Here is a 22,752-nt window from a genome sequence, read left to right on the forward strand (position 1 = left end):
TTTATAATACACTCTTATTTATTTATTATATGTGTGTGTGACAAAACTATGTAACAATGAAAATTTATATTAAAATAAAATATTTTCTAAAACATACATATATACATTTTGTCATACACGTATGTTACACATCTATACATATACATTGGACTAAACATTAATAGATGATTCAAAAAATAACAAATTTTATTAAGATAAACTTTGATATTAAGAAGTAAATTTTAAATTTAACTCAATTTTACAAAATCAATTTATAAGATGAGATTTATATCCACTTATACAATAAACTTACCTTATATCTAATTAATGCGAGATTTTTAAGATATATCTTCTTATACAGAAGTAAGGAACAAACATTTTCAATAAGAACAAACATTTTCAATTTACATAATAAATATGTTGATATTTGTGAAATACAATATTAGTTTAAAAGCCTTGTATTATTTGAAAAATAAAAATGCATATCAAACATAATAAAACAATTACATATTTTTATATTATCTCTTAGAAAAAATTGTTAAATTATGCAACAAAACCATATCAATAATAAATGAACAATTAAACCTCCCATTACCCTAAAGCATCATGTCAAAACATACTTGAATTGGTCATTGGAAACAATGTAGATGGCAGAATGGTATTTGATATAGTATTTAATTTTTTAACTATAGAGTATCATAAGTTTCCTCTTGATTTTCACTTCTGATGGGATGAAGATAAAAGAAACAAGAATAATGTATCTGTTTATAGAGGGAGACCATATTCTTTTTATATAACATTTATCATTGAAACTTTAGAAAAAGTACCATAGATGTTAAGTTTTTCTTAACCTCTTTTTCTTAGGTTTTAATATTTCTAATTTGCTCTCTCGTCAAATTAAGATATTGTTTATTAATCTTTTATGACATATATGTCTTTAGCCATAAGTTTATCTTAATTATATCATTTTAATAATTTGACTAATAAAATAATGGTTATAACACATTTAATGGTGTATTATATATATATATATATATATATATATATATATATATATATATATATATATGATACATAATTAAGATACTGTTTATGGTCTCTACACAATTAATCTTTCATGACATATATGCCTTTAGCCATAAATTTATCTTACTTAGATCAATTTAATATTTTGACTAATAAAATAGTGGTTGTAACACATTTAATTGTGTAATATATATATATATATATATATATATATATATATATATATATATATATATATATATATATATATAATTAAAATATTGTTTATGGTCTCTACACAATTAATCTTTCATGAAATATATGTCTTTAGACATAAGTTTATCTTAATTATATCACTTTAATATTTCAACAAATAAAATAACGGTCGTAACACATTTATACTTGTAAATGTGTTGGATTTTATGAGTTCAAAATTTTCATTATATTCCTTGAACATATTCAAAAGATCTTGTCTACTGATTATTACATATGCATATAGAACCAAATAAGTTTTGATTGCATTAATCACAACTAAATCTGTCAATGATCACTAATGTTGACAAAACCAAATTACATGGACTCATCAAGACATGTGTAATATGAAAATTATACGAAAGTGACATGTACATGTCTATTTAGTAATTGGTCCTTAGTTTATCTCAATGAGATCATATTAATAACCTTCATATACAAAAATTTAATATTTGAATAGAAAACATATATATGAAAATCAAATATGTTCAAAAAACAATGTATGCATACATAAAATCAAACAAAAAACACAAAACACATAAAAGTGACTAACTTCCACTGAACCAAAGATTCCTCAAACAATAAAATACTCATATGAGCAACATGCTCTTAAACACCTTGCGTGAAGTCCTTGAGTAAAAGGATATGCTATCATGGAATTTGTCCCTTAGTGTTCTATGGAAATTTGTCCAATCTATACCCTTTTCTTTAATAACTAGGAACTTGATGCAATGTGCTTTCACTTACTCGAGCTCTTATTGTTAAAATACAATACAACTCATTTGTTGTTACAAAATAACTTAAGTGATATTTCAATTCCTTCCATAATGTGTAACCCTGTTACAAAATTCCTCAACCATATTCCTTAATTTGATGCCTCATTGTGTAAGACCCAGGAAAAATATGGATGAAGAACCATCTAGAAGACATATTGGACAACTCACAAAAGCCATGGTCAAGAGGATGGAAGAGGAAGATGGAACTTCAAGAACTTTACTTTTGTGGAGGATCAACTATTAGCCTCTTCTTTTCTCTTAAACACTTTTGTAAATATGCAATATAGCTTCATTAGACCTTGTAATTGGCCAAGAACCTTGTTTAGTTTTGTTTATAAGGCTCAATGCCCTTAAAAGGAGATTAGCACATTATTAAGGCCTTAAATAGGAGATTAACGCCTAAATAGGCTTATTTTGGGATTGGAAGGAGTCTTTGCCCATGGATGAAGAGCCTTGGCCAGTCAACATCATGGGAGGCTACCATTTAATACATTTGATCAGTTAGCTAAAAGGAAAGGCTTTCATTATTTCCCCCTTGCCAAAGGGAAGCTTCTACGCTCTTTAGGATTCAATGTACTCTAGCTTCTTCCTTCACAAATAACACTACAAGAAAAAATTGAATTACATACAGCCAAAATCCGTATATAAGGCCCAAAATTCGTATATAACACTTGGTTACATACGGCTTACATATGGATAAAAATTCGTATATAAAACTGTCGTAGCTATGTTATACACGGATTTATCCGTATATAAGTTATATACAAATATATAATATCTGTATGTAATATATTAAAAAAATAATTTTTTTACATACGGATAAATCCGTATGTAACATACAATAGAGAAAAAAAAATTATTTGTAAAAAAACAGATTTGATTGGATTGGGTGCATCTTTTATGACCCAAAACAATCCCTTTCGTAACCATAAAGTGACATTTTTCCTAATTGAGAACAATATTGGATTGGGTGCATCTTTTAAGTACAACATCCAGGTTAGACAAACACTCATGAAAGGAACTGTCAAACACTGAAAAATCATCAATAAAGACTTCAATGCATTTTTCTATTAAGTCTAAATGGTAGTTGGAGCATTACATAACCAAAACAACAATTTTCTGTAAGCAAAACCTCCAAATGGGCAAGTAAAGCCTGTCTTCTCTTGGTCCTTTGGATCGACCACAATTTGATTATATCCACAATATCCATCCACAAAGCAATAGAAAGCCTAACCTGTCAATCTCTCCAGCATCTGATCCATGAGACATCAAACCCTTTAGGTCAGACCTTTAGGTTAGACGTCTCTATAAACGTTAATGTATTGCTCCTGACTCATGGAGATTCGAGTTTACAACTTTATATTTTAGTTGAAGAGAATGTATTGTATATTTTTTTTATTGGATGGTTTTAAAAACGTAGTGGAGGAGGGAATTGGAGGAGTGCAAAACACAAGAAATCGCCGCTGATGAATGCCGCCCAAGGACACGAGAATAACTGCACCAAAACCCAACGAAAATGCATTTTAATCGGTTCAAATTAAAGATAATGCATCAAATTAAAGATAATGCATCAAAGATAATATTGCCAAATCTTTTTTAATCTAGAAAAGATACTCTCAAATCTTTTTTAAATATTTTTGAATCTTTTTGCCAAATTTCGTCCTCTCTCTTCTCTCATGTTCTCCACCCTCTCTTCTTTTATTTTCATGTTATTTTAACATTCTATGGAGTGTTAAGTCTCGGGATTGATTCTACTGTAATTTCTTAATTAGATTCTTAGGTTAGATGAATAAATTTGTTTGTTCATTTAATTATTTTTATCTATGTATTTTTCTTCTTAATCGAGTAAAAGTAATTATTTTTACATTATAGCAAGTTAGCATGATGTTAAATCTACATAACATATCAATCATATGAGTCCATGGGTTTTTAATTTTAATTGAAAATTTACTTTGATTAAAGTTAGAAACTTTCATGTGATTGAATGAGTTTTTTTCAATAATTGAGAATTTATTTTGAATAGAGGTGGAAATTTTAACAAGAATTAATCATAAATGTACTTTGGTTAATTAGTTTTTTACTTGATATAAGAGGTAAAAGAATACACATGATTAGGCATAGTAATATTTATTGAGAATGTACTTTGGTTAAATTTACTATGATTAATCTACAAAGTTCTTACTTTTAATTGAGAATGTAATTTGATTAATAGTAAGAATTCCAACAAATTAATTCAGAATTTACATTAATTAATTTGAAAATCTAAGATAATAATTAATTGATTAATCTTTTGATAACAAATGATAAATTTTTGAAAACGTAGTGAAATCAACTTATTTTCTTTATCATTGTTTTTATCTTTTTAAATCTTTTTAAACATTTATTTCTTTATTTTGTTTGTTAATCTTTTATTGATCTTTATGTTCTTTATTGTTTTTGTTTTATTAACCCTTTTGTATAGTTTCTATAAGAACTAATTTGTTAAGAATCAATTTTGTGTTCATTAGAAACAACTTAGGAATGAATTTATCCTTTCTATTGGTTACAATTTTAATAATATTGTAGTTTACAGGCAAAACATGTTTACCAGTTATTGGATCATGATTAAGCCTATTAAAACCTATAAATACAAGTTTGAGATAAGGAATGAGGTGATTGCATTTATTACAAATTTAAGATTTTATTGTATTAATCGACGGTTATTTTATTAATTTAAGTAACGAAGTACCCTTGACAAGTATCTTTATATGGCTCGAAGAAAGAGTATTAAAGATTTTGAGAACTTTATAATTAGATTGTAAAATTAACGTTAAGAAATTTAGAGAAAAACAAAATGTTTTGATTATGATCGCTACACTTAAAACATAAATGTCTATAGATAAAAACTATAACGCATAATATTTCTTTATTATCATTTTCTTAAATTTTAATATTTCTAATTTGACGATCATCAAATTAAAATACTTTTGTTAAACTTTTCACAATTATTTTTTAATGACGTATATATTTTTAACCATAAATTTATCTTAATTAAATTATTTTAATATTTTAGTTAATAAATAAGTAATCTTAATACATTTATATATATAGAGAGAGCTGTTAACAATAACATTTATATTTTATATCTTTTAGGATCATGGTATGCTTGTTTGAATTTACATATGTCAGACTTTTTCTTTACCGTCCTATATTTTTATTTGATGCGAATTTGGTGATTGTGTAGCTTTTTCTAAATAATGTTAAACAATAGTTAATGCAACATCGAGAAAAGTGTTCGGGTGGTGGGATGCAAAGTCCATCCCAAAAGATATTCTAAAGCACATGGGATCTGAATTTCATAAATGTATTTTAATCATTAAGATACGTGACCAAGGAGGTAGTTGAACAATAATTTATTTAGGCAGTTGGTTTCTCACCTACCAACTTTTGTAATCTTTCATCTTTTAATTAATAGCCATGCTTACCTGCGAGTTTGTTTTTTTATTTAAAAGAAATTTAAAAAATTAAAAAATATTATGTTATACATATTTGTAAGTAATATAAAATAATAATAATTATAAATTTTATAATTTAGAAAATATTGTATATTTATTAATATAATATTATTACGTGCTAAATATATTAAATAATAATATTTAATATAATTTAATTAGATCATAAAATATTATATTGAATAGATCGTATTAAATTTATATGAAAATAGGTTGTTGTTTTTTGTTTTTTTAATTTATATTAAGTAAATTATAATAATAATAATTATTTCAAAAGATAATTTATTTAAATAATTATATTTAAGTATCATAATTATGTCTAGATAAAAATATAACATTTAAATAAAGAGCTTGGTAATATGAAAAGTATTAAATAATTATAAGTATTTTTTTTAACAAATTAATTAAAATAAATAATATTTTTTTAATATTTACTCTTTCTAGGTAAAGTGATAGATTATACTTCGATGCTTTGGGGTTGGTTGATTTGATAGTAATGTGTAAGAAAGTGCTAAGATTTGAGCCACAATAAATAAGCTTTTGTGTTTACAGTGTCTTGTCAGAGATTCTATCAATAAAGGAGCTTATAAAATAATAATAATTATAAATTTTATAATTTAGAAAATATTGTATATTTGTTAATATAATATTATTACGTGCTAAATATATCAAATAATAATATTTAATATAATTTAATTAGATCATAAAATATTGAATAGATTGTATTAAATTTATATGAAAACAGGTTGTTGTTTTTTGTTTTTTTAATTTATACTAAGTAAATTATTATAATAATAAATTTTTCAAAAAATAATTTATTTAAATAATTATATTTAAGTATTATAATTATGTCTAGTTAAAAATATAACATTTAAATAATGTGATTGTGGATTTTTATTAATTTGAAATGAAAAAAAATAGGAAAAATGTTATTAAATTTCTAAGGAGCGAGCTACCTATCAAGGAACTCATCATGCAGCAAATGCAAGCTAGTGTAACAATGTCATTGAATTCCTAAAAGACTTAACGTCTCATCAAGGAGCTCATCACACAGCGAAGCTAATGCAAGCTAGCATGAAGGGATGCGCTGGCAAGTCTTCGCGGAAATTCTCCAAAACAACGGTGTTATGAGTTTCTCTAATATTCCAATTCAAAGCGTCAAAAATTATAATTAAAACTAAAATATTCTAAATATTCTTATAGGGGAGAAAACGATACTCATAAAAATTTCATCATTTAAAGTTGTGGAAAATAAACAAAGTCATAACTATTTCAAAATTATTATTCAATTACATAGTTTCAAAATTAATGAAATAAATAACGAAATAAAATAAACTCAATTGCATTGCTTTAAAAGTTTATAGCATAAAAACTTTAAATAAGCTCAAGTCTTCCTCATACCCTTGTGTCTCTATCATACATCTGAAACATCTGCAACATCATATATTTTCGTATAAACATTATACGATCATCACAACAATAACACACAACAACAACAACCAAGTATAGGATAAACTATCATTAAAACAACCAATAACAATATAATATATGAATAGCAAATAAACACAACATAATAACAAAGCACTCATTCACAGTGTTATCCTTATTAACATCATCATCTTTAACACCATGATCATTGTCAACGTTCTCATCAGCAATATCATGATCATCACCATCATTATTATCCCTCATCAACATTATCCTAAACAACATCGTTAATATGAGGATCATCATGAACAACACCATCACCATCCACATCTTCATGAAGGACATTGATCTATCTCCTCTACCCAACCTCACACATCTAGTATACCAAACAAGGTGGTTCGAGTTGTCCTACCCTCACGGCTAAAGGACATGTGATGGAGGAACGAATTGGCTGATTCGGGCGGAGGAACAAATCAACCAAGCTCACGTCTGACTTGGACCATAGAAGCACCCAGCAATGGATGAGGTGCTTCGACAATCGGAATGGGTTGAAGATGACTGGAGGAAATAGAAAAGTGTGGAAGCCACTCTAAAGAGGTATTTGGTGGCTGGATTGGAGAAGATGTAATGAGTCGGTGATGAAGATAAGGTTGAAGTAAAAGGAAAGTGGAATGAAACAGTGGTTCGGTGATGGAGAAACTGAAGCACAATTTCAAACGGTGGTGTTCTGTGAATTGGGAAATGAAATGGAGGCAGAGATTTGGGTGTTGAAATGTGATGCAGATGGGTGGAGATATGCTAGTAATGGAGCCTAGCTAGGGAGAGAGACTAGAGGAAACTCTCAAGCTCTCTCTCGGTGACCTTCAATAAGAAGAAAGTTCTGGACAACATCAACAGAAAACAATTCTTCATTCAAATCAAAGGTGAAGTTTACAAGCAATGGAGCAAGCTATTTAAAGGAGAAAAAAAGCTCTTAGTTCACGCCTATTTAGCTAACGTTAACTATGATGCAATGAAGCAAGTGCTAGTTGTTCAAGGGTGAATAAACGTGAAGCTCCACGTGGACAATAAGCAATCAACTTGGTGAAGAAACGTGAATGGCTACGTGGGCAATAAGCTAGCAGCACGTGGACAACAAGTTTGGTACAGTTTCAGCCACTGAGCACAAACTCCATTCCACTGGCGCTAGGCTTCTTTCTTCTTCAACAAAGCTGCTAGAATATGGCTCACATTGGTCTTCCTAAAGTAGCTTGCTAGACAATTCTATAATGCATCCAAGTGAAGATTAATCTTGATTCTCCATTCTTGATGTTTCCTTGCTTCTTGATTTATCAAGCTTCTTGGCTAGTTGATCCGTGATCTCCTAGCTTTATTAGACCCTACAAAACACATATAAACATACTAAAAGGAATCCTACTAAGTCATAGAGAAAGAAAATTAAGAAAGAGTCTTTAATAGTCCTTCTTCACTTCCCTTTCTTAGCCTTAGCTTAAGTTGATACTCCTTTGAATGGAATGCCTTAAATAGGTTTCCATCAACATGTTTCCTTGCTCCACAAGGACTTAGAGTAAAAACATCGGTGCATCCTACACTGGGCACTATACTCAAGAAACGAGATGGAGTCCAAACGAAACATCATTTATTCCCGCATCACACGGCCGAAAAAGGTGTAGCACTCGAATCCCACTCTCTTCCCACATCACACGGTCGAAGAAAGTCTTTTTCCCGCATCCCACGGTAGAAAGCCCCAATCTTACGATGTACCAGGTACAACAAGTAGACAGATCCATCATCCCAACATTCTCGTATGTCAACCACATAACTTGGTACATCATAATCATCCTAGCAGGTTTCACCATCAACCAAGAGTCATCCATCACTCGAACATAGTAACTAGCTTGACTACACTTGAACATCTCATCCTAAAGTCCATTACACTCAATGACATACTCTCAAGATCATTAAACTGCCTAACATGACTGCTTCAAAACATTAAATCAACAAACATCAAGATATAAACATACACCTAAACCTACATATTTAGGCTCTCAACCCTGATATTTAAATGTTATTGACTATGTAGGATTTCTAGGACAGGTTCTAGTATATAGAAATAATCCATTGGGGGTTATTAGAACAAAGAGATGATACAACACAAGTGATCTCTACAATACACTCACAGGTTCAAACACAACCAAAATCCAAACTCATACCTTACAAAACACACGCCGAACAAGGTCATTCATCATCCAAAACCACCATCACACATATGCAATTACCATATTCCTCATCATAATCTCAATAGGCCAAAGAAGACAAGAATGACAACAACCATATATATAATGTCTCAACACAAAACTCATGCACCCAATTGCCATAAACCACATCAGAATCATGCCAAATGTAAGACCCTACGAAAATGTGGTAATTAGGGAGTAATGTGGTTATGAGACTCTGATATTATTTTTTGGTAATTAGTGTTTGATTATTAGATGTTTTCTAGAATTATAATTATTATGTTTATTATTTAATGTTATTATTGATTAAGTGGAACACATGATTGATATGTTGTTATTTAGATGATTTTTGTTGTGTGGAACACATGATTTAGGATTGAATAGGTGTGGGCCAAATTCTAGAAAGAGAGAGTTAAGGTTTGTTTTAATTTGTATTTTGGGACCAAGGGCAAAAAAGTCATCTTATCTTCATTAAATGGTGTAGAAATTAAGTTATGGAGGTGTAGAAAGAAAAATAATAAAAATGAAATAAGAAGGAAATCTTGGTGATTTTATAGATTATGTGAGAGATATTATTTTAATTAAAAAGATAGAGATAGAATAAAATAAGGTAAGAAGGAAAAAGAGACAAAAGGGTTGCACATTGTTACCCTAATTCCTAGAAATGAATTTGAGAGAGTTAAGGGAGAGAAAAGACGTTTTCTAGGAGAGAAGAGGGATAGCTAAAGAAAAACCTTAGTGTAAGGAAAGATTGATATTGTTTTGAAGTATAGATAAAGCCATAGTATTGGCCAAGCTGTGGGGAAGCTTACCATTATTTGTTGTGTGTTATGCATTCTTTATTTTCTTGTATGAAAATCTTTATTTGATATATGTTTATATGCTTATGATTATGATTATATGTTGTTATTGTTGGGCAAGGGTTCGTGTATGCATGGAAATAAGTTTTATGTAATATTTGTGATGGGTTTTCCCTATAAATGTATATGTTTATTTTGTTGGGTTATCCCAACAAAAGGTTTAATGCTAAGGGAGAACAAAGTTATGATGCTTGGAGGTTTCCATGCAAATATATGTTGTAAGGGTGTGGTAATAATCATATGTAGTATATTTGGGCTCTATTGGGTATAACATGTCAAGGATTGGATTTGGATGATTGAAGTGATGTATTATATGTGTTTGAGTATGTTTACAAGGGTATGTAATGCTTGAATGCATGAATGATGTGTTAAGAATTTTTTCACGTGATTTGGATATTATTGTTGGTAATTGGTGTTTGATGATTAAATGTTTTCTAAAATTATAATTATTATGTTTATCATTTAATGTTATTATCGATTAAGTTTAACACATGATTGATATATTGTTATTTGGATGATTTGTGTGGCGTGTTGTTATCAATAGGATGCGTTGAATTGATGATTGAATAGGTGTGGGCCAAATTCTAGAAAGAAAGTGAGTTAACATCAACTTGTGGTTTAATTTGTATTTTGGGCCCAAAGGCAAAAGAATAATTTTACCCTCATTAAATGATGCATAAATTAAGTTATGAGGGTGTAGAAAGAAAAAGAATATAAATAAAATTTGAAACAAAATAGAAAGATTATGTGAATCTTTGAAATATTTGGTGGTTGTTGCTACATTTCATTTCATTGTGCCATATAATTTATTTTATTGGTGAATGCATGCATGATGTTTTATAGATGGAAAACCACAAACACTTATGATGAATTATTAATTGTGTGGCAAAACAACAGTTTTAAGTCGACTTTGTTGCAACCTGGATCGCAACAGGACGACGAACCGAAAACAAACGGGTTTGAGAAAAGATTTTGGGAGTCGCCACCATAATTTATTCTGGAAAAACTATGGAAAACCATAAAATAAGACATGGTCTACGAAAAAACAAATTTTCAGGTCCGGGAATCGGTTAGGCGTAAGGAAGGTATTAGCACGCTACCACGCCTGCCCAAAGGCAATACCTTTAATTAAATGTATAAAGATAACGTGGTTTTCCAAAATATTTAATTTTCCCTAAAAAATAATGATATAAAGAAACTAACAAGAAACCAAAAAAATATTTTTTGTTTTATGAACCCGACAAGGATTGACCTTGCTCCTATGTATATCCATTTATGATGGACAATCAGGGATCACGTAGTACTTTATCTTGAAAAAGGTTTGTGAGTTTGTTTAAAACTGATTATGGATTGTTTAAGATTGTTTTTAAAAGTGAACCGGCAAGCATTTGGTTTAACACGATTGACATTTTTTATTTCTAAGATCTTGTATTTTGTTTATTTCAAGAATGGTGGGAAAAAGGAAAGAAGCCGGCCATAGGCCAACGAGTACTTATATTCTAAAATTTATGATTTAAAAAAAATATGTTATTTGTGTGTAGTAAAAAAAATAATACCTTTAGAAAGACGTTCAACGAAAAGAGAAAAAAAGAAAGGTGCAGAGATGACATACCTTTTCAGCTTTCAATACTCCCCTGGTTCTTCCTTGATAATTTCTGTTGGCAGAGTTCCTCTAGCGTGAGAACTAACTTTTCTCTATACTCTTCCGTACTCTTTCTATCTCTATTATTTCAGAGTATTTCTCCCTCCTTTTTTTTTCACAGGGTGCGTATTTATATACACACATTGTAATGTTATGGTAATCTTGCCTTAATTGTAAATTAATTGACAATGAACAAAATAGGGAAAGAAAATGTCTTGGTTCCAAGAAAAAGAAATCAAATTAATATTCAAGACATTGATTATATAATTATTGTCAGAAAATTTGTCCATTTTTAAAATCATTTTTCCTCTTTAAAAGCAATTGACGCAACAAAATATACTAACATACTATTTTAACTATTGCTTATAATTGTGGGAATAATATTGATTCAAATTATTATCATAATAAAAGCTAAATAAAGATAAAGACACTAATCCCGTTCGGGTCCAAAGAAAAGGAAAGAGATTACCTCGATGCGTACCTCGTAGAGAGTTGATAATAGTTGAAAAACTGTTATTTTCATGCTTAAAATTAATACTAAAAGCAACCTTTAACACTTAGAAACTAGCTTGGAATCATGCTTTTGTTTATATTTTTGGAAATAAGAGAGTTGGATAGGTTTATGCTTGATTTCAGTGTTTTATGCAGGTTTTAAGGTGAATTTGATGAAAGAAGTGAAGAAGGATAGAGATGGAATCAGTAAAGAACTCAAAAAGTGCAAAAGAAGAGAAGTCGCAAGTACCGCTCAACGCCATTTTACCACTGAGCGGCACTAATGAACACCTGTTGGCTCTGCTGAGGGGTGAAAGTGCAGTTGAGGGGAAGAATTCAACACACGCACTTACCGTTGAGCGGTAGTTTACCGCTGAGTGTCATTATTTTGGGCTTAGGCCCACTTTTCTGTAATATTTAGAATAATATATAAGCTTTAGGACGTCCTAGGGTTTGTATCTTTGGCAGAGTACGAAGCAAACACACACCTTTCCACCCCTTGGAGGAAGATCTTGGATGCTAAGGCTACCTACTCAACTTTCTAGGGTTCTATGTTTCACTCTTTCATTGTATTTCATCTAGTTTCATCATGAATATGGTGAACTAAACTCTTCTTGTTGTTGGGGAATCAATGTAATCTTTTGAAGCTCTCATATATGGAATTTTGTGTTTAAACATCATATTTATGATACATGCTTTATTTCATCAATAGTTAGGGTTTTTCCTCTTTGCTCAAAGCATGCATTGTTTAACTCATTCGATGTCATGATTATTGGTTTTATTGATATGGACACATACGGTAAAATCTAGATCCGGGGAAACTCTCCCAACAGTAGTATAAACCTAGACATAGGAATATGATGGTTGGTTGCCGTTAAGCTTCCGTTCACTATAATGCATGATTAATTGCTAGGGAGACAAGACATTGTAAGCTAGTGATTATGATTAGGCTTTCTTCGTCGAGACATCGAGTTTAAGGTAATTTAGAGAGTGGCATTAACATTGATGAAAATAATGATGAATTCCTAAAATATATGAGAGTGGATAAGATGAAATTGATTGCCCCAACAACATACTCATCCACATATTTCAATTCACGTTTTTTGTTTCTTCTTTCCCATTGATCATCACATGCATTCATGTTTACTTTTTGTCTTTTGCATTTGAAACTTATAACAATTTGTTCTCAAGTCTTAAATAATCAAGAAATCATATAACTAACTAGGTCGTGAGTCCTTTGGGAGAACGATACTTGGTCTTACCGAGTTTATTACTTTATACGATTCGGTCACACTTGCCGAGGGTTAAACAAGTTTTTGGCGCCGTTTTTCGGTGTTCGTAAGTTTGTCATCAGCAGGACAATGAAAAGCTTGAAAAAGATCTTGAAGAAGCTCTAAAATCTACAAATACTGTAAAGACTGAAGTACAAGTTGTTGAGAAAGAGTGTGATAGTTGTTCTCTACGTGTTGAGAAAATTGAGTACTTAACCAGCACATTGGCAAAATTCACTCAAGGCAGAGAAAATCTTGATGTTGTGTTGAGATCATCTGGAAGAGCTATCTACTGACAAATTATTGCTTACAAGGCAAAAAGTAATAGGATAAATGATAACAGTTTAAAAACTGTTATTTTTATACTTCAAATTGACTTCAATTACAACCTTTATGACTTAGAAATTAGCTTGAACTCATGATTTTGTTGAATTATTGGAAATAACAGAGTTGGACAGGTTTTATGCTTGATTTCTTTGTTTTTGCAGGTTTTTCGATGAAATTGATGAAAGAAGTGAAAAGGGATATAGATGGAATCAGAAAAGGACACAGAAAGTGCAAAAGAAGAGAAACCGCAAGTACCGCTCAGCGTAAATTACCGCTGAGCGACACTCTCAAAGAACGGTTGGCACCGCTAAGGGGAGAAAAGCCACTGAAGGGAAGAAGTGGTCACGCGTTATTACCGCTGAGCGGCACTTTTCTGGGCTTGGGCCTACTTTTCTAGGGTTTAGGACGTTCTAGGGTTTGTATCTTTGGTTGGGACGAAGCAGAAACACACTTTTCACCCCTTGGGGGTAGAATTGGAGATGGTGATGGCTCTCCTCTTCTCTTTCTTGGGTTTTTCTATCTCTTCCATTCTTTCATTCCATTGTTCATCTAGTTCTTCCATGACGATGGACAACTAAACTTATTTTGTCGTTGGGGAATCAATGTAAATCCTTAAAAACTCTCTTGTATGGAATTTGTTCTTCAAGATCATTTTTATGCTACATGCTTTCTTTCATTAATTGTTAGAGATATTCTCCTTTGCTCAAATGCTTGTGATATTTTATTCATGTATGGCATAAATCTTATGATTTGTAAGTATTAGGAGATTTCGTACCCCTAGGGTTGGACGATTTGGGGATGTGACAACTATCCTCTTCTCTCCCTAGGATTGTTATTGAGAGATATCTTACAAATCACGATCTGGGGAATTCTTCCAACAGTATATTACAAACCTAGACATAGGAGTATGATAGTTGGTTGCCTTTAAGCTTCTGTTCACTATAATGCATGATTAATTGCTAGGGAGACAAGACATTGTAAACTAGTGATTATGATTAGGCTTTTTTCACCGAGACATCGGGTTTAAAGTAATTTAAAAAGTGGCATTAACATTAATGAAACGAATGATGAATTCTTAAATACAAGAGAGTGGATAGGATGAAATTGATAAACCCCAACAACATATTCATCCATATATCTCAATTCATGTGTTTTGTTTCTTCTTGCCCATTGATCATCACATGCATACATATTTACTTTTCAGTCTTTTGCATTTGAAACTTAGAACAATTTGTTCACAAGTCTTATTTAATCAATAAATCACATAACTGTCTAGGCCGTGAGTCCTTTGGGAGAACGATACTTGGGCTTAGCAGGTTTATTACTTGATACGATTCGATTAGACTTGCCGAGGGTTAACAAGTTTTTGACTCCGTTTTCGGGGATTGAAAATTTGTCCATCAAGTTTTTGGCGCCGTTGCCGGGGACTCGTGGTTTAACTAGTCTATTTGTGTGATTTTTGATTATTTTTGACTTGTTGTGAATTTTGTTTTTCTGTTTTTATTTTCTATTTTCTGTTTTTATTTTTTATTTTTGTTGTTATTATTTTATTTTATTTTATTTACTGTTTTTATTTTCTATTTATATTTTCTATCTTCTTATCTTTTCAATTATATCTTTTGATGATTTCTTCTCTTTTCTATCTTTTTGTGCTAACAAAATTTTTCTAGGGTTTTGTTTCCTTGTGTATGCAGGGTAATATTCAGACTAGAAGCAAAAAGATTTCTGAACCTCTTCTTGAAGGCCTTGACGAAAGTAGAAGGAGGAGGAGAATTCGAACTTCAAGAGAACTATTCCCTTCTCCTGAGACACTCTTACAACCTTCACCACCAAGGTCTTACCATAACACTGAAAATATGGTAGAGGAGAATAATGGTTTTTCGGAGTCTTGCAGATTACACCACTTTGGTTGGGCCTCAACATTTTAACAGTATAGCAAGGCCGAGGGTCAATGTTGCAAACATGGAGGTGAAACCGACATTGATACAGTTGGTGAAAAGCAATCAATTTAATGGGCTATCACATGACAGCCCCTATGAACATCTCACCACCTTCAATGAAATCTGTAACACCGTGAAGATAAATGGAGTGCCAGATGAAGCAATCAAGCTTAGCTTGTTTCCTTTCCTGTTGGCAGGTAATGCTAAGTTGTGGTTAAATTCTTATCCAGAAGGTAATTTTACAGAATGGGAAGCTGTGGTTGCAAAGTTTTTGAACAAATACTTCCCACAATCTAAAGTCAACAAAGGGAAGCAAGAGATCTCTTCTTTCAGACAAGGCATGGATGAGACATTAGGTCAAGCATGGGACAAGTACAAAAGCTTTTTGAGAAACACTCCCATGCACGATTTTGATGAAGTAGAAGTAGTTCTACTTTTCCTTGGAGGTCTTGGTTCACAAACCAAGTTGATGTTAGATGCCTCAGCTGGAGGTAATATTAAATGTAACACTCCAGAGGAAGCAACAAAATTGATAGAGAACATGGCTGCTAATGACAATGAAATGCATAGTGAAAGAGGAGCCTCTGTTCAACCGAAAGGGGTTCTACAATTGCAGTCGAATGATGCCTTGCTTGCTCAAAATAAGATTATAACTCAACAGTTGGAGAATCTAACAAAGACACTTGCTCAATTACCGAAGGAATTAAAAACTGTTGCTCAAGTTCAATAATAGATATGTGAACTATGTGGTGGTGACCATATTAATGGTCAATGTGCTTTTCTAGTGGAGGCCCTAGAAGATGTAAATTTCATGAATAATCAATTTCCATATCGCCAAGGTAATTTCAACCAAGGATGGAAATCTCACCCAAGCATGTGCCAAGGTCAGGGACAATCTGGACAAGTTGGGCAATCAGGACAATTTAATAGGCCACAACAACAACCATCATTATGGCAACAGATATCTACACTCACTGAAAAACATACAAAGTTGGAAGAAACTCTTAATCAGTTTATGCAGGTAATCATCTCCAATCATAACAACACTCAAGCATCCATTAGAAATACAGAGATGCAAATCGGACAAATAACTAAGAAGTTGGAAGAAAGGCCTGATAAGACTTTTGGGGCTAATACTGAGGTTAACCCTAAAGAAGAGTGTAGAGTTTTAATGAGTGTAGATGTTGAAAGAGTTGAGTTAGAGAGAAAAGATGAAAAAGAAGATAGAGTGGAGGAAAGTAGAGAGAAAAGAAAAAAAAAGAAAGAAAAAGAAGTGGTTGAGAGACAAGAAAAAGAGAGAATGTGTGTGAAAATAAAGAAGTTGAGTAGAAAAATATAAGGGAAGAAAAAAATAAGAGAAAAGAAAACGAGGAACAAGAAAGTGAGAGAAAAGAGAAAGAGGACGAGAGGACGAGAGAGAGAATCATATGAAAAACCCTTTCGTCATCCAAAGAAGTATCATAGGAAGGAAAAGAAATTTAAGTGCTTCATGGAAATCTTCAAGACATTGGAGATTAAAGTTCCTATGATTGAGACATTGCAACAGGTTCCTGGTTTGATCAAATTTCTGAAGAAGTTCAGTAGAAAGAAGAAGAAAAAAAAGATGGAACTTGAGCTTTATTGGGTCAAGCTAATGACATTAAAAGAGCGCTTGTTGGGAGGAAACCCAGTGATTTAAGAACATTTGTTTTTGGTTTGGTGATGTAATTATGAACTTTTGTTATTTTTTTAGTTATAAATTTTTTCTACAGGGTATAGCATCTACTGATGGATGCTAGGTGGTTAAGTATCTACTGAAGGATACTAGGTTTGTTACACCTACTGATGGGTGTTGGTAAGAAAGATTTGCACCTACTGATGGGTGTTAGTGGATTTTGGGTCAGGCTCGTGACGTTAAACAAGCGCTACCTGGGAGGCAACCCAGTTGATTTACTATATTTTGTTTGTTTGTTTTGATTCTGCTTTAGTTGCATGTTAGGGATTGAATGTGTGAGTGATTTGAGAACTTAAATGCATGAAGTGAGTGCGAGGCATGAGTATAAGGCACCTAGGGCAAGCCAGGAAGAAGGAGAGTATGTCACACAAGTGCCGCTCAACGGAAATTTCCGCTGAGCGGTATCACTACAACATGGGTTTTTGGGTTGCCCTTAGCAGGACCAGAGTCCATTAGGGTATTTTCATACCCTCGGGTGCAGTTATGGTTTTATTTTCAGATTTCTTTCCTCCCACACACTCTTAAACACTTTTCCAAGAGTTCTCTACACCTTTCCCTTGATCCCCATTTACAAAACCTCTATTCCACTCACTTTCTCACTAGGGTTCCATCCAAGTTTGGGGTTAGGTTGCGCTGAGGGGTTTTGATTACCCTCAGCGGTGATTAGGAATGATTGTTGGGTGTTGTTTGTGGTTTACTAATGCTTAATGATGTTTCTTGTGGTTTTATGAATGGTGTTTGATGTAGGGATGACCTCCTCATCGGACAAGAGATTCAAGACTACAGTATTCAAAATGAAGGAGAAGGAACCAGATCAACCCTATTCCAGCAAGTTCCTTTCTCGCAAGCATGAGCAACACTTCCTCATTGCCCAAGATAGCATGGTAAGAGGAGCATGCACAAGCCAGTAGAGTTGGAGCAGCTGAAGCTTCAACAATGGAGGAAGATGAAGATGTTGATAATGATGACGCATTTGAGGATGCTGAAGATAATGAAGAGGAGGAACATATAGATAACAACACAGGCTGATGAGGAGCTGAGATAGCATTTACTGATGGATGCTATCAACACTAGAGCAGGATCTTTTCTATCTTTTGTTTTGTATTGTTGAACTTATTTGCTTCTGTTTTTAAAATAGGTTTGATGTACTCAGTTTGAAACTTTATATGTTATGATGGTTTGCTTGCGACTGTTGTGTGATAAGTAATGCGATGATGCTTTGATCTTGATTGATGTTGAGAATGTGCACATTATATGCTGAGATACAAGTGGTTCACAAGCTTTATGAACAAATGCAATAATGTTGTGATTGTGATTATGATGCTAAGGAGGATGTATATGTGGAATGAAAAAATGAGCCTATATGTGAGGTTTTGAGATCCAGAGTTTTGATTGAATGTTATTACATTGAAAGCATGAATGACTTTGCCCAAGTTTTCTATGATTGAATCACTTGCTTGTATGTATCAGATGATCAAGGCCAATTGGTGGTAACCCTTTTTAGCCAAGATGCATGATTTTAGCCCACTAAAAGAGAACACTATGTGTTCTATCCTTTGAACATTTAGCTTTGAACATCATTTGAAAACCCTTTTTAAAAGGCTTTACCTTGAGTTGAGTTGAGAATATTTTGTGGTATTGATAAATGTTCAAGTTTGGGGTTGTTGAGAAATCTAGAAAGGGAAAATAACAAGCATTGAGCCAAGAGTTAAGCATGTGAAAATCAAAAGAAAAAAAAGAAGAAAACAAAGAAAAAGAGAAAAGCTCAATAAAAAAAAATAAAGTTGGGAAGAAGGAAGAATGGTTTTGTTTAGTTGATTCACTTGACTCAAGGATTTTGTGATCAAGAATTTTGTGATCTAGAAAAACCAATTTTCTTGTTAGCCCAGCCACATTATAAACCATAGAAAAGTCCTTGTGATGACATTTACTTATGAATGTGTTTGACTGTAGTTAAATGGAAGGCAAAGTTAATTCATGTGACATTGTGATAGTAGAGTGGATGAGTGAATACCTCTTATACACTTTTGTGTTTGAGTGAAACACTTTATCTAGTAAGGAAAGATTCCATGAACACATAGGAACATCTATGCTTAGTTGATTGATCATTCATGAAAATAGCATTTGTTGGATATTATGTGATTGTGTGAACACTAAAGCATGTGCACATCTTTATTGAAGTCTTTGTGAAGAGATAATTTGAGTATTTACTTGTCTTGAAAGAAGGAATTTTGAATATGGTGAACCATTGTATGGATTAATAGAAGATTGACTTACATCTTGTTTGCTTTAGGACAATCAAAGTTCTAAGTTTAGGATTGTGATAACAGTTGAAAAACTGTTATTTTTATACTTAAAATTGATATAAAAAACAACCTTTATGACTTAGAAACTAGCTTGGAATCATGCTTTTGCTTATGTTTTTGGAAATAAGAGAGTTGGATAGGTTTTATGCTTGATTTCCTTGTTTTTACAGGTTTTTGAGATGAATTAAGTGAAAGAAGTGAAGGAGCTAAGAGTTAGATTCAGAAAAGGAAGAAAAAGTGCAAAAAAGGAAGAAGCCGCAAGTACCACTGAACGCCATTTACCGTTGAGCGGCACTTTGAAGACCCGTAGTCACCGCTGAGGGGAAAAACTGAAGCTGAGGGGCAAAATAGAAGTCGCGCACTTACCGCTGAGCGGCATTCTGATGGGCTTGGGCACACTTTTCAGTAATTTTTAGAATATTATATAAGGTTTTAGTTAACCTAGGTCAAGCATCTTTGGCTGGGATGAAGCATAAACACACTCTTTCAGCCCTTAGAGGAGGATTTTGGATGCTAAGGCTCGTTTCTTAACTTTCTAGGGTTCTATCTTTTCACTCTTTCATTGTAATTCATATAGTTTCACCATGAATATGGTGAACTAAACATATATTGTTGTTGGGGAATCAATGTAATCCTTTTGAAGCTCTCATGTATGGAAGTTGTTCTTCAAAATCTTCTTTAAGATACATGCTTTCTTTCACTAATTGTTAAGGTTTTTCCTCTTTGCTCAAAGCATGCATCTTTTAACTCATTCGATGTCATGATCATTGATTTTGTCGATATGGACACATACGGGGAAATCTAGATCTAGGGAATCTCTCTCAAGAGTAGTATAAACCTAGACATAGGAATATGATGGTTGGTTGCCTTTAAGCTTCTGTTCACTATAATGCATGATTAATTGCTAGGCAGATAAGACATCGTAAACTAGTGATTATGATTAGGCTTTATTCGCCGAGACATCGGGTTTAAGGTAATTTAGAAAGTGGCATTAATAATTAATGAAGAAAGATGAGTTCCTAAATACATGAGAGTAGATAAGGATGGAATTGATAAACCCCAACAACATAATCATCCATATATTTCAATTCACGTGTTTTGTTTCTTCTTACCATTGATCAATCCATGCATAAATATTTACTTCTGAGTATTTGCATTTAAATCTTAATCAATCGGTTTTACAAGTCTTAACTAATCAACAAACCACACAACTGTCTAGGCCATGAGTCTTTTGGGAGAACGATACTTGGTCTTACCAGGTTTATTACTTGATACGATTTGGTTACACTTGTTGAGGGTCTAACAAGGGTTAGCATTAATTTGATGCCCGTATTTGTGCTTAAGAGGATTGGTGCTCTTAAAGTGAAACTTGCTAAGGTTACTTTGAAACTGGCGGATGGATCTACATAAAAACTCTATGGTGTGGCGGAAGATGTTGTGGTTTGCATAGACAAATTTAGATTCTTGGTTGATTTTGTTGTGATGGAGATGGAGGAGGACGTGAAGATTCCTATTATTCTTGAAAGGCCATTCATGAAAATGACCAAGGTAATCATCAGTGTGGATGATGGGACGATAGCACTTAAATACCAAGAAGAGGAGGTGATCTTTGATGTCTTCAATGATGAGCCGCAGAATCAAGTAAGAAAGACTAGTTGATAACAGTTGAAAAACTGATATTTTTAGACTTAATTTTGACCTTAAAGACAACCTTTATGACTTAGAAACTAGCTTGTAATCATGCTTTTGCTTATGTTTTGGAAATAAGAGAGTTGGATGGGTTTTATGCTTGGTTTCTCTTGTTTTTGCAGATTTTAAGATGAATTAAATGGAAGAAGTGAAGTAGCCATAAGTTAGAGTCAGAAAAGAAAGAAAAAGTGCATAAAAGAAGAGCCGTAAGTACCGCTCAGCGGAAATTACCGCTGAGCGGCACTCTAAAGTCTCGTAGTCACCGCTGAGGGGCAAAACTGCAGTTGAGCGTCAAATAGAAGAATCACACTTACCGCTGAGGGGTAATTACCGCTGAGCGCCATTTTAATGGGCCTTGAGCCTGATGGACAAATTTGTAAGCACCAAAATATGATGTCACAAACTTGTTTCACAATCGGCAAGTATGACCGAATCGTTCAAGTAATAAAACTTGGTAAGACCAAGTATCGTTCTTCCCAAAGGACTCACGGCCTAGTTTAGTTATGTGGTTTCTTGATTAACTAAGACTTACAAACGAAATATTTTAGTTTAAAATGCAAGACAGAAAATAAACATGTATGCATGAATTTTGATCAATGGCAAAGACAAAAGATAAACACTTTCAATGGAATATATGAATGAATATGTTGTTGGGGGTCAATTTCATCTCATCCACTCTCATATATTTTAGGAATTCAACATTCAAATCATCATTGTTAATGCCACTCTCTAATGTACCATTCTAGATGGCTTCTCCCTAATCAAATAGTTCATACAATTCCTAGCATTCCTAATGATTAGTTCATTACCGCAGGAGCTTAAGGCAACCAATATAATATTGTCAGTAAAATATTGGGAGAAATTCCCCGGATCTAGATTTCCCCGTACGTGTCCGTATCAACAAAACCAATAATCATGCATTAGAATGAGTTAAACAATGCAAGCATTGAGCAAAGAGGAAAAACCCTAACTAATGATGAAAAGAAAGCATATGTCTTAATTCAAAGATGTATTCAACAAATCCATATATGAGAGCTTCAAGAGATTACATTGATTCCCCAACAAACATACAAGGTTTAGTTCACCATATTCATGGTGAACCTAGATGAATAACAATGAAAGTATGAAAGAATAAACCCAATAAAGTGGAAGAGGTAGCCTGAGCATCCAAGATCCTCCTTCAAAGGGGTGAAAGAGAGAGTGTTTGCCTCGTTTCTGCCAAAGATGTCTAACTAAAGGACGTGCAAGCCCTTATATACTAATCTAGAGTTACAAAAGATTACAAAAGCCCAAGCCCAAAAAGTGCCGCTCAGCGCCATTTACCGCTCAGCGGTGGTTACGCG

This window comes from Vigna umbellata, chromosome 5 (genome assembly GCF_029865625.1).
Source record: "Vigna umbellata cultivar VRB3 chromosome 5, Vumbellata_1.0, whole genome shotgun sequence".
Lineage (NCBI taxonomy): Eukaryota > Viridiplantae > Streptophyta > Magnoliopsida > Fabales > Fabaceae > Vigna > Vigna umbellata.